The following is a 12,817-nucleotide window of genomic DNA, read 5'->3' on the forward strand; positions in this document are numbered from 1 at the left end:
TTCATTCCTGGGTGTTTGAGTACTGAATTAGGCCATGATGCAACCTGTTAGTATGCTCTCTAGAGTACATCTGCAGAGGTTTCAAAGAGTATTCGTGACATACCAAATCTCCTCAATATTCTAAGAGGTATTGATGAGCTTTCTTTGTGATTATATCAACGAGCTGGGTCCAGTACAGATTGCATGCCCAGGAACATAAAGATATTAGCGCACCATTGCCATCCTGTCATTGAAGACAGGTTCATGGATCCTCAACTTTTTCTTCCTTAAGTTAACAATCAGGTCCTTGGTCTTGCTACTTTTGAGAGTAGGATTGTTGTTCTAGCACTATTCAATCAATATCCCTGCTGTACTCTGACTCATTGTTACCCGTAATAAATTAAGTATCCATGGTATTGTTGGCAAATTTAAAGATGAAGTTTCTGGCTGTTTCTGGCTACACTGTCATGGATATAGAGAGTAAAGCACGGGACTAAGGACACAGCCTTGAGGTGCTCCTGTGTTGATGATCATCGAGGAGCAAATGTTGTTGCCAATTCATACTGATTATGGCCTGGTGACAAGGATCCATTTGCATAGGTATGAGCAAAAACCCAATTTCCAGTTTCATCCACCATCTGCTACTCTGATCATGGGGTTTTAGTTTAGTTTAGTAGTACCGTGTGGAAACGGGCCCTTCAGCTGACCAAGTCCACGCAGACCATCGATCACCCGTACACTAATTCTGTTATCCCACTTTTGCATCCTGCATACGAGGGGCAATTTTACAGAAAGCAATTACGTTACAAACCTGCATGTTTTTGGAATGTCAGAAGAAACCGGAGCACCCGAGGAAAACCCACGCAATCACAGGGAGAGCTTACAAACTTTGCACAGATAGTATCCACAGTCTGGATCGAATCCTAGTCTCTCACTCTGTGAGGCAGCAGCACTACCTCTGCACGACTGTGATGTTTTTGTCGGACTTCAGTTTTCAGATGCCTATACAGTAGTCTGTTTTCTTCTGCCCTTGAGACATGATGATATTTCTCATCCATAAACATCCTGCAGTTTACAGTTACGTATCTCCTGCAACTCCTGATGGTTCTCTTCTCATCCATCGGTGATACCAAGAGTGATACCAAGAGCCTCTTCATAAGTACTAATTATGGTGGACTTCAAGGCAGTCCTGAGGATATCATGATTCTGCAGCTCCCATTGGTTTGGAATCGATACGATACAATATGATACGATAGAACTTTATTTATCCCAGGAGGGAAATTCATCTGCCACTGTCGTAAAGCACAAAATACATGAAACATGAAATTAAAGCGACGAAACATAATGATTTTTATGAAGTGCTTTCTTTTTTCGGGACTTTCAACATTGATTTATTTTTTAAATGCAGTGTTTCAGTTGCTATTTCAGGGACAGATTGATGGTGATGACAGACTGCAATCTGCAAGGTGATTTGGCAATGGCTAGTCCAGCAATCATTGTCAGCATCCTAATGCTAATGATGAGGACGGCCTCCTGGTCTCTCATTCTGGCAATGCTGTAATGTAACAGATGACAAACTTCGATGTACAGAGTTGTCATAAAATCTTGTACTTGCATTTGTGATGAAACAGGGTGTTTGTTCTGACAAGATTATATGCCAAGCATTTCATCAGGAAGAGAACTCCTCGTGGAGTTAGCTTTTCTAACTCCTTTTGCCGGTCGACGGCTTATGTCCTTTCTGACTCTGACATTGAAGTCATCAAGAACATCAGTTTGTATTCCATTAGGATTGAGGCCAGGGATTACTCAAAGTCAGATTGTAATTAGTCTTTGGAATCTTTCATTGATTTCAAGATTGAGAAATGTGCACTGAGAACCATATAATGGTGGTTCCATGTTAGAGTGATCTAGATGCTCATGACACATTCATCTAGAACATTAGGGAGAGTTCTGAGATGTCAGATTAGCCCATTCTGGTCTGTGAAACTGTGTTTTTTGTTCTGTCTGCTTTTCAAGAGAAGTTGCGACCATCACCTGCTGCGTTGAGCTGGTCTTCTCCTGTCCTCTGTGAATCATTTGGTGATGTCAATGGCAAAGTGTCTCAAGATAGACCAACGTGTCTGTGGAGGTTGAAATTCACCATGAGTGTCCACATGTTCCCTTGGACGGTTGGAAGACTATGCATTAATCATTGCACACCCGTTACCAGCCTGATCAGCCTACAACAAATCAGCCTGATATCTTGGTGCTTTGATGAGGAGTCCCAAGATGATAAGAGACCAGACTCTCCTGTGTGGACATATCAGACACCAATGCCCATTTGCACTCTAAGCAATCGCATATGCACGGAAATGAACACTGACACACATGCTCTTGCCACACCCAGAGTTCATTGCATCCCATTCCTCTTACAGTATTCCTAATCACCCCCTTCCTGAATCTCTCCTCTTCCAATTCCCTTTGCCCCTCTTCCTCTCAGCTTTCCTACATCTTTCCCCAGTCTCTTATCCCTCTCTCCCTTTCACCCTTCATCACTGTTCAATCCTCGGTTCTGCACTTCTGGCTGAAGTCAAGTATCCACATTAGTGGAAGGATCAATTTGGTTTGTTTCTAGAATTCTTTTTATACTGTTTACTGTCACTGAAATCACTCGATCCAAATTTCAGCAGTGAAGGACAATAAGTCACTGCTCCTAAATTGCTTGTCTAGTGCAAGTAATTAATGACAACTTTCTGCTCCAATTTTCTTCTGTTTATTTTTTTGGAAATTATGAAGTGAAATAACCATTAAGTGATAGCTGGTCTGAAGAAGGGTCCCAACCCGAAACGTCACCCATGCTTTTCCTCTAGACCGCCTGACCGACTGAGATATTCCAGTACTATCTTTGATATAAACTAGCATCTGCTGTTCCTTCTTTCTACATTGAATGACTAGTTTATTGCTCACTACAAACTTGTTCCAAGTTAGTCCTGAGGATTGAAGTGCAATAACAGATATCATTGAAACACAAACCAACATCTGTGGACTTGGGCATCAAATGTTCTGCCGATTCTTTGCCACTCACTTGGAGCAAGGCAAGTTAGGGCTGCAAAGCCTGAGGTTTGGAGTATCTTCAGTCTGAAATCTCCAAAATTATATCTGTCTGACTCATAATTGCTTCTCTTGTTTCAATTCACTTCACACTTCGGATTTCAGCCCTGAAGGTACGATATGACACCTGTCATCGACTACAATACCAGACATAATTACACACACTAGTGCACCCACAGACAGTCAAAAGGCCAGGCAGCAATAAGCCCTTTCCAATTTTATTAATAATAGCATGACTCTCGGTTATGTAAAAATCAGTAGACAAAATGAGCAAAAAGAATAATCTCTAACATATGTTCTATCTGATTGTAACATTCTCATTAGGCCACAACTGGTCATTTAAAATAAGGAGCAGTCCAGTCTAGACTTGATTCCCATATGGTCTGTTGATAAATGAGTTGTTATTGTAAGCTTGTGACTGTTTGCTAAATGTAGTTATTAATATACAGTAGATCGAATGAATTAAATTTATGCAGAAGATATTACAAGGTGTGTATTGTATATTGTTTATATTAGTTTTACTTGTTATTGCTGAGTAGAATTCGTGCCCCAGTTGCTTTATTTGTTCAGCATGTATCTTCTTATAAATAGTTATGCTGAAGGCTTCACAAAATTGTTGTGGACAATTTACTAATATTCCCAGTTAAATTTTTATTTTTGCATGGTCTGCAAGAATAATTGCACATTCAGGAAACTAACACAGATTGGATGGGATGGATCACATAATTCCTGAAGGAATGGATATTTGCTTTAGAAGATTTATTCTTGAAATTTACAATATTGGCAAGTATCTTTTTATTCCAAGGTTACAAATCATGTATAACACGATTTTCCATCCATTAATTTTCCTCCTCTGCACTCCCACTGGGCAAGACCTCCCTGGGGAGAATGTACATTTGTAAAATTGGCTCTTGGGTATCGGATACTTAGCAACAAAATTTTAAACTAGCACCTGTTAGGTGATTAGACTGGATGCACCACTCTCTGACATTTAAAGCATCTGTTTTGTTGTAAATGTGGCCTGGTTCCTGATTATCAGAGCTTCTGGATGCAAACAGAATCAAACAAGTGACACCATTTTATTAAACAGTTGATGCAACTGAAGTTAATTATATGTTAAAATTAGACATTGAAGAGGGTGTGCCCAAGATTTCTTTATATTCTGTTCACTTAGAAAATACCTTTATCCTTTAAATAAATTATAGCCATGCATGCATATTTTTGTGGGGATATGAATAAAGCTCTCTCTATAGATACAATTCTACAAGTCCCCCCAGTATAATTGTGTGTGGTATAGTCTTTGGATGTTTTGCTGGAGTATTTTCAATCTACTTTTAAAATTAATGGCATTGAATATCCACATGCCAGAGAGTAATGACTCTCAAGGACAATATGCTCATTTTGATGTTGTGACCATAAAAGAGAGAGACATATCTCATGACTCCAGCGTGAGTCCTGAATCTTCCTGAGGTCCAGGTTTCATCATTGGCTGACTGTGCATTATTATTTCTGGGATGATGGGAATTGGGCCAGATCCAATTATATGGGTACAAAAAATCCTTATGTGTGGATGTGAGCAGATGAGGAATGGCTGAAGCTTCTTGCTGTGATCCTAGGAAGCACCAATATTTACTCTGCCGGTTTTTGACAAAACCATCAGCATTCTTCTTTGCGAATAACTCATTAGCTTGCTCAATTCATGGTAGAAATGAGTCTGTTTCCATGCTGTATCATAAACTAAACTAAAGGAAGACACAGTGGCATGATTGCAGCTACAATAACATGGATGCTGTGCCTTATCAAACTCAGTGACTTTATACATGTAGTCAAGGTTAATAAGTGCATCATCAAGTGCTCTCTCCCACCAACCTGCACCACCTGTTTCACTCGTCAGACAAAACTTCCTTCCACTATCGCTCTGTTATCTTCAATCTCGAATGTTCCGAAAATGGACCTCATTTTCATTGAACACAACAAATCCCTAAATAGACACAAAATGCTGGAGTAACTCATCGGGGCAGGCAGCATCTCTGGATAGAAAGAATGGTCTCGACCCGAAACGTCACCAATTCCTTCTATCCAGAGATGCTGCCTGTCCCGCTAAGTCACTGCAGCATTTTGTGTGTATCTTCGGTGTAAACCAGCATCAGCAGTTCCTTCCTACGCAGCAAATCCTTAAATATTTACTGCTAGACACAGCATACACACATCTCACAATTTGTCCATTCTGCTATTTATTTAACTGTAGTGGGCAGACTACCCAATGGCACTGCCGACGTAAAGCCTTGTGACCATCATCATGCTCCGATGTGGTCAAAAAACCAGGTGCACATTCAGGGAGAAAATGTCTTGCGGTTGTAAAACATCTCATCGTTCACATGTGGCACCCACAAAATAATAAAAATATAGTAAGAAGAATACATAACACCCTCCATAAACTGAGAATAGAACTGGTCTCTCAGCACACGTTAGACTGAGACTGTGGCTGAGGGCCTCTCCTCCATTAGAGGTGTCCTGCTCCATGCACCCTCTCCTCAATCTTGCTATCATGCTGCATGCCGAGCGAAATCAACAAATTATTGCACGTTCTGGGAAAAATATCCTCTGCAGAAGCTTAAAGTCAATATAGATTAATATCCTCTGCAATATAAATGCTACCTCTGGACAAAAACTAACCCAGCACTTACTTCAACGAGCATTCACCAAATTCAAATGCAACAAAACTGCACGTAATTGATGGTGGTGGATATCACTACCTGGCCTCCATACAAGTTGAGATCAAATTTGACATCATTGCACCAGATCAGCATAATTGACAGCTCCCTCTATCTTCAGTTTCACTGTCGAGCGAGCAGCTGAGAGGAGGACCAGTGCAGGAGATTTAAAAAGCAGCTGTTAGTGTCCAGGAGTGGATGCTCTTAGTGATGTATTGCATGAAGGTAGGCAATACTGGACAGGCTTATAAAGAGCAGCCATTTCGGGAGAGGCTACAGTGAGGTGGAGTGCTGTGTTTTAGTTTAGAGATACAGCGCGGAAACAGGCCCTTTCAGCCCACCGGGTCTGCGCCGACCAGCGATCCCCGCACATTAACACTATCCTATACCCACTAGGGACAATTTTTACATTTACCAAGCCAATTAACCTACATACCTGTACGTCTTTGGAGTGTGAGGGTACGTGTCGAGGCTGTGACTCGAGAGGCTTCAGCAAGCAGGCGGAGCAGAGGGTGAAGGCAAGATAAGGTAAGTCTTTTTTTCATGGCTCTTCTTTGAGACATAGAGTCATAGAGTGACAGGCCCTTCGGTCCATCTTGCCCACACCGGCCAACATGTCCCAGCTACACTATTCCCACCTGCCCACATTTGGTCTCTATCCCTCCAAACCTGTCCTATCCACGTACCTGTCTAACTGATTCTTAAATGTTAGGATATTCCCTGCCTCAAATACATCCTCTGGCAGCTTGTTCCATACACCCACCACCCTTTGTGTGAAAAAGTTGCCACTCAGATTCCTATTAAATCTTTCCCCCTTCACCTTAAACCTCTGTCCTCTGGTTTTCGATTCACCGACTCTGGGCAACAGACTCTGTGCATCGACCCGATCTACTCCTCTCATGATTTTATACATGATTTTGGGCCTAAGCTTAGTCAAGATGGCAGGTTAGGGCACTAGTATGTTCCTCCTGCAGGATGTGGGAAGTCAGGGAAACTTTCAGTGTCCCTGAGTACTATATTTGTGAGAGGTTGCAGGGACATTGACATAGATCATTGTATCTTCTCTCACTAGAAGCAAAGTTCCAGAGAACGGGAGAATCACCAACGAGGTTAATCCCTGGGATGGCTGGACCATCAAATGAGGATAGATTGGAAAGACTGGGCTTGTATTTACTGGAGTTAGAAGGATGAGAGGGGATCTTATAGAGATGTATAAAATTATAAAAGGACTGGACAAGCTAGATGCAGGAAAAATGTTCCCAATGTTGGGGGAGTCCAGAACCAGGGGCCACAGTCTAAGAATAAAGAGGAGGCCATTTAAGACTGATGTGACAAGAAACCTTTTCACCCAGAGAGTTGAGAATTTGTGGAATTCTCTGCCACAGAAGGCATTGAAGGCCAATTCACTGGATGAATTTAAAATAGAGTTTGATAGAGCTCTAGGGGCTAGTGGAATCAAGGGATATGAGGAGAAGGCAGGCCCAGGTTACTGATTGTGGAAATCAGATTTATTATCATAAATATAATTAACTTTCATTTTTGTCCAGAGTGATAATTGTCAATTCTAACTATTGGATTAAGTATGGAATAGTTGAAAAGAGCTTTGCAGAATTGTTAAAACACTTCCACTTCTAATTATCAGATCATTAATAAATTATCTTGTGATTTATCACTTAATAATCTTTTTCACCATTTTACTAATTATTGTGAGAAAACCAATGGATGGTAATTGTTCTGGTTGGATATATTCTGGTATTGCCAAGAGGACACACAGGCACTGTCTCATATTTTCATTTGAGTTTAACTACCTTGGTTGTACTCGAATAAGCTGTTGGCTCTGGTATATGTATCTTCAGTCTGTCAGCTGGAATGCTGTCTGAATATAGCTTGCTCTTGGAAATGCTACTGTGACACAATAGCACATAGTTGATTAGCTAATGATGATGATGTTTGAAATGGGAGTTTCAGTAATTATTTACACTTTCACAAAGCGTTATATGTTTCTGCAATATCACTTTGTGGATACTTAAAACTATAACACCCTCTGTTATTTCTAATTTCCACCAAAGATGTCATTCTGCCATTTCAATATCCTGCATGTAAATCCTTAATATTGCTATTCTGAAGAAAGGGAAGCGGTGAGGAGAGACAATATTCTTGGGGGATTACAGGAAAATCTAATCTTGCATCAAAGAAAGTTTCTTTGAAAAATACCAATATTTAATTATTGATTATTTTATTATCAGATTATTATTAAGATAATTTTGTGAAATCAATTTTGATATCCAAAATAAAATAAATAAAATATTAGAAATTCAACACAATCAATCAGCATCTTAAAATGGATAAAAGAGGTCTCTGTTTTCTTTGTTTATGGGTCAATATGCATAATATTGATTGCTAAATCTCCATCATTTATCTGAACCTAAAACGGATATCAGGCTTAAAGAATAGCCTTTCCAGAATATTTCTTTATTCGCTTTCTGTTTTATTTGTACTATCTTGTCTGTGACAGTCAAAGAAGTACTATCCAGGCAAATTCCCACATCCAGTACCAGGTCAGAGGTGTGCATTGCACATTGAAGTTTAGTTAAAATGTGATGAGGGTTTCTGCCTCTGTATGCTATGGGCAGTAAGATCCACACTCTTCCAAACATCTGGGTAAAATCATTTCTAGTGATTACTATTCTTTCTACAGATTACCTTTTTAATCAATGCTCATCAATTTAAGATAATGCTGTGATGTATAACAATCCTTCCTATTTACTCTGTGTGTATTTACCCCTATCTCGACAAAATGTTTCTCCCCTATCTCAACACAAACTAGTTTATCTATTCTTTTTTCACAATTGCAAATTTCAAATTCCAGAAACATCCTCAAAATTTCTCTTGCATTTTCTCTGCATATCATTTCTGTGAAGTGGTAATCAGAGATATAATAATAATAATAATAAGCATTTATTTTATATAGCGCTTTACCAGGTGCTCAAAGCACTTTACAAAAACAGTCAATAGACAATAGACAATAGACAATAGGTGCAGGAGTAGGCCATTCAGCCCTTCGAGCCAGCACCGCCATTCAATGCGATCATGGCTGATCACTATCAATCAGTACCCCGTTCCTGCCTTCTCCCCATACCCCCTCACTCCGCTATCCTTAAGAGCTCTATCCAGCTCTCTCTTGAAAGCATCCAACGAACTGGCCTCCACTGCCTTCTGAGGCAGAGAATTCCACACCTTCACCACCCTCTGACTGAAAAAGTTCTTCCTCATCTCCGTTCTAAATGGCCTACCCCTTATTCTCAAACTGTGGCCCCTTGTTCTGGACTCCCCCAACATTGGGAACATGTTATCTGCCTCTAATGTGTCCAATCCCCTAATTATCTTATATGTTTCAATAAGATCCCCCCTCATCCTTCTAAATTCCAGTGTATACAAGCCCAATCGCTCCAGTCATAACATAAAAACAAACAGACAAACTATCCTGACGGAGAAGCGGCGAACAAACAGCGCCAGCGTCCTCTCACGTCAGGGTCCGGCAGTAGACAACACAACACTCATGCTGTGGCTGAACAAGAGTTCAATATGGTTAGGGTATATTAGGCCCATCTTTACATTCTGCGCTTTGGCTAATAAAGTATCTTTGTCTTTTAAGCACCTGATTTTTCTTGAAAAGATCCTTAAAGATTGATAGAAGTACATCAAGTACAAGCTCTCTTTATTAATCCACACCACTCAATATCCTTCCAATTAATGTCTGCTTGCCTTGCTGCCAAATCATTATATTACGTTTCTCTAAATTAAATCCAATTTACCTTTTTTTTGCTCAAATTACCAGACTATTTATAACTGCTTGCAATTTTATACTTTTCTCTTTGATGTTAACCATACAGTCAATTTTTATATCATCTGTATCCACATTTGCACTCTGCTTACCAATGCCTAGTGGAGTTCCCAGTTACTAATCATTTTAACTCACTTTCCAATTCCTATATTGACTTCTTTGTCTTCATCTTCCTCCACTGCCAGGGTGAGGCCTATCGCAAACTGGAGGAACAAAACCTCATATTCTGCTTGAGTAGCCTACAGCCAAATAGTAAAAACATTAAATTTTCCAATTTCAAGTAAAACCCCCTGAACTCCCCTCTTTTTTACACCTCCTCCCCCTTCTGCAGGCACATTACTTCCATCACCCCTGTTATCCTGTTTGTTTTCCCTCCTTCAAATGCTCATCTCCCACCCCGCCAACATCCCCCATTTCCCATACATCTCCCCTCTTTCCCCTTCCCCGCCAACATCCCCCATTTCCCATACATCTCCCCTCTTTCCCCTTCCCCGTTTACTTCCCCATAAATCTCACCCTCCCTTTAACATTTCACTCCTCTTTTTCTATCATTATCTGACACCCGATTGTTTCCTTTTCACCTATAACTTTGTCATTGTCTCCACAGCCCACTCCACTTCTGTGTATCTACCTATCATTTGCCAGGCTACTTTGTCACACCAAGAGCTCTTTTCCAGTTTTCTCCCCACACTCCAACTACAAATACTGCCTGACTCACTTTGTTCCTCCAGCACTTTGATTTTCACTTTCTTCACCAATCTGTCATGTGGAATTGTGCAAAAATCACTCTTCAAATCCATGTAGGCTGAAGCACTGCCATTAATGATCATCCTTATTGCCACTTCAAAAAATCAAAAACTGTCAGTCTTGACTAGACCTCCTTACAAAATCCCCTTTCTCATTAATTTGTCCAATTCTCGATAGAGAATTACATTGGGCCTGAGAATTGACTCAAATAATTTCTCCAATGCCAAAGTTGACCAAATGGACATGCAATTACTTGGATGATCTCTTTCTCCCTTTTTAAGCAATGACACATTTATATATTCTGCAGTCTCCGGCACCATTCTTGTATCTAGGAACGATTGGGAAACAATAGCCAGTGCCACCATAATTTCCCCTCCATTCTTCTTTAACAGCCTAGGATATATTTCGACTAGGCCTGGTGATTTATCTTCTTTCAAAGTTACTGAATCACTTAATTTATCCTCTTTAAGTAAATATTTCATAATCAAAATTTTATAGTTGTTCTTTCTAATCAGATTGATATGATATTCAATTCTTATGAAGGCAGTTGCAAAGTATTCCTTCAGAGTCTAACCTGTGTCCTTTGCAACATCTAACTTATCTTTCTGGTCCCCAAGAGGCCCGATTCTTTCTGGACATTGCATCTGTAGTAAATGTTTCCATTCTGTTAAAATCATAGTTAAATAATTTTTAAAGATCAAATTATGCAAAGCCTTAGCACTGTTACTAAAATAGTTAGTTGCTTCACCACACAAAAGTGTAATGTATCAGGGAACAAGTAGCTAATGCTCTTTTTAATCTGCTGAACATTTACTTTGTATAGTAATACCTAGATACTGCCAGTGATGTCTTAGTTTGAAAATCTATTTTTTTTAACTGAATGAAGATATGTCATTTTTGCTTACATTAGTAAAATGACTTTCATGATCATATACCCACAACTGAAACCATTAGGACAGTCACACTTTCAAAAAGCTATAGACAGCTGCATGATAATAATATATGCAGGATAATAATACATGCAAGACCATTTGGCTGCTGCTGTGATTGGAAATGCAGTGGTGTGGTGAATGCAACGGTGTGCTGAATGCAGTGTTGTGAATGCAGCAGTGTGGTGAATGCAGCGGTGTGGTGAATGCAGCGGTGTGGTGAATGCAGCGGTGTGGTGAATGCAGTGGTGTGTTGAATGTAGTGGAGTGGTGAATGCGATGGAGTGGTGAATGCAGCGGTGTGGTGAATGCAGCGGCGTAGTGAGCTTCTGTTGCTTTGCTATGCTGTTCTATTGGAAAGAAGGGAAAAACTCCTGACAGCGTGTTCCAGGCTCCTACCACTCTGTGTAAAAATTTGCCCCACAGCTCTTAAGGATAGCGAAGTTAGGTGGTATGGGGAGAAGGCAGGAACGGGGTACTGATTGAGAATGATCAGCCATGATCACATTGAATGGTGGTGCTGGCTCGAAGGGCCGACTGGCCTATTCCTGCACCTATTGTCTATTGTCTATTGTCACACATCTCCTTTCAATTTTGCCCTTCTAACTTTAATTAACAAATGTCACACCACATGTTACAATGTTCTTAAAGGCATACATGCACTCAATATTCACTGTATTTGTAAATAGCAATAAAAATTGCACTATTGTTAATTGTGATATTCAATTGGATATATGAACCAGTAATTTTCTGATGTGAGGATATGTGTATGATCAGGGTTTTGCAAGGACTGTTAACTTATAAATTGGAGGGAAATTTGCAAACCAGTGTCCGATGAAGAATTTTGCCGACAAGAAGCAAATGCTGGTAATGCAGGCGAGTTTTCCCTTTGATTTTGTGTCTGTGAACCTAAAGGCTGAAGAGTTAAAATATGACGTTCTCAGACAGAACTTCCATCCATGTGAGTGACAGATGCACCAGTAAGAGGATGTTAATCATCCCATGACATGTAGGAAGGGAATGTAAGGGTTGGTAACAGGAGCAGGGGCAGGATTAAATGAACAATTTAGGAAACTAGAAACATGCCTGCTTCCATTTGAATTCTGGTGAGAATTGAGACAATTGACTAATTAGCTTGGGAGAGGACGATATGTAATTATCATTATGCAATGAGGTTTATTTCTTGATATTTTGGCAGTGACTTGAAATTAACTCTGGTCGACTAGTTTCATCAGGGTCAGGAAGTTGGGTATAGCTGGATTCAACCAATTTCCTGAATAATTCTTAAGGCAAAATTCACTTGAATTTTAAAAAAAAATTTGCTAGCCTGTCTATGAATTAACAACCAGCCTGTAAATAAACAAAAGTTATAACGCACATAATATTTGTAAAGATGTAGGAGCAATGTTTTTGGGTTTGGTCAGTGAAATTGAAGTGAATAAATTATATAGTAAAGGCACTACTAAAATTTCATAATCAGTTCATAAGTCATAGGAGCAGAATAAGGCCATTGG

The sequence above is a fragment of the Rhinoraja longicauda genome, chromosome 5, assembly GCF_053455715.1.
Source record: "Rhinoraja longicauda isolate Sanriku21f chromosome 5, sRhiLon1.1, whole genome shotgun sequence".
Lineage (NCBI taxonomy): Eukaryota > Metazoa > Chordata > Chondrichthyes > Rajiformes > Arhynchobatidae > Rhinoraja > Rhinoraja longicauda.